Consider the following 1,685-nt stretch of genomic DNA (forward strand, 5'->3'; position numbering starts at 1 on the left):
CTACGATCAAGGTTCAGTTTTTCTCCCACAGGGTTTTTGTAACTTGACGAGGTTTTTGACGAGGCAACAGATCAGCACCATCGGCATATCAGCGCGCGGCACAAGGGGGAGTGTTCTAGGATATTCTGTATCTTTTTAGATATTCTTTATGTGTGCCTTGGCCTTATGCCAATAGGATATGTATTTAGACTAGATCTATGTATTCATATCCTTACCATATTGATATTGTGTAATTCCTTATATAAAGTAGGGGTGGGCATAAAAAACCTAAATCCCGGTCCCGTCCCGATCCCGTCCTGAAATTTGACGGGATGGGACGGGATATAATTCTAAAAACACAAGGCCCGTCCTGTCCCGTCCTGTAGAGAAACAACGGGACTAGACGCGGGATTGAAAAGTTGAGACCCGTCAGGCCCGTCCCGTCCCGTGTAAAAATATAGACTAATCTAAGCCATTGGTTTTTTAGATGTTTTGATCTCAACCTTACATTTTTTAACCCTAATACTAACTCATCTCAGTCTCACTTGCTGTCTTTCACTCTCTGTCTCTCACTCTTTCAGTTTCATCGCTCTCAACCCTCCAGCCAAACCTTAATCGAGCCAAACCGCCTCAGCCAGTCCTCCTCCGCTAACCTAACCCGCCCGCCTCCTCCTCACCTCGGCGCCAGCCTCCTCCTCACCTCGCCCGCCTCCTCCTCACCTCGCCCGCCTCCTCCTCGCCTCGCCTCACCTCGGCGCCCTCCTGGCCTCCTCCTCGCCTCGGCGCCCTCCTCACCTCGCCCTCCTCTCCTCCTCCTCACCTCGCCCTCCTCGCCTCCTCCTTGCCTCCTCCTCACCTCGCCCTACTGGTAATTAGTTGTTGCTGCTGCATATGTGATTATCTAGTCAAAATTGATGGTAATTAGTTGTTGTTGCTGTTGCTGCATTAGTTAGTCTATGATTGTATAAAACTTTGATGTATTGGATGTGGTTAATGTATCATAGAATAAGTGATTATCTACATGTGTGTATTGGATGTGGTTATTGCATATGTGGATGTGGTTAATGTATCAAAATTTGATGTATTGGATGTGGTTACTGCATATGTGATTATCTATATGTGTGTATTCAAAGAAGCTTCACTTTCTTGCTTGATTATCTATAAAGTTGAATAAGTTTATTGTGAATGGCTGAATGCAGGGGAATTACTCGAAAACGATGGCGAGAGGAAAGAAAGTAATTATGCGACCCAACCGTTCTACTTCTGGCCTTCAGAATTCGTCAACGGCGACATCAGTAGCATCACCATCTCCTCTAGTTACATCAGTCCCTCTGCTCAAAGCTACAAACCCAAGTTCAAGTGAACTCGGGATTGAAGTTGGTCAAGTTGCTGCATTTGTAGGCGAGGGTGGTGTGGATTCTGCTACTGCATCTGTAGGCGAGGGTGGTGTGGCTTCTGCTGCTGCATCTGTAGGTGAGGATGGTGATGGTCCTGCTCAATCAGGTACGAAACGTACTAGTCATGTTTGGGAGTATTTCAAAGAGTATGAGAAAATTGAGAGAGTGAAAGATGCTGAGGGGAAGATAGTTGAGATAGTTCATAAAAGGGCTCATTGCATCTACTGTCCTAAGGGTAAGATTGGGGACTTTTCTGTTGAGAATAAGAGTGGCACCTCTGGATTGCTTAGGCACATCAACCATAACTGT

This window comes from Fragaria vesca, linkage group LG6, assembly GCF_000184155.1.
Source record: "Fragaria vesca subsp. vesca linkage group LG6, FraVesHawaii_1.0, whole genome shotgun sequence".
In the NCBI taxonomy this organism is placed as follows: domain Eukaryota; kingdom Viridiplantae; phylum Streptophyta; class Magnoliopsida; order Rosales; family Rosaceae; genus Fragaria; species Fragaria vesca.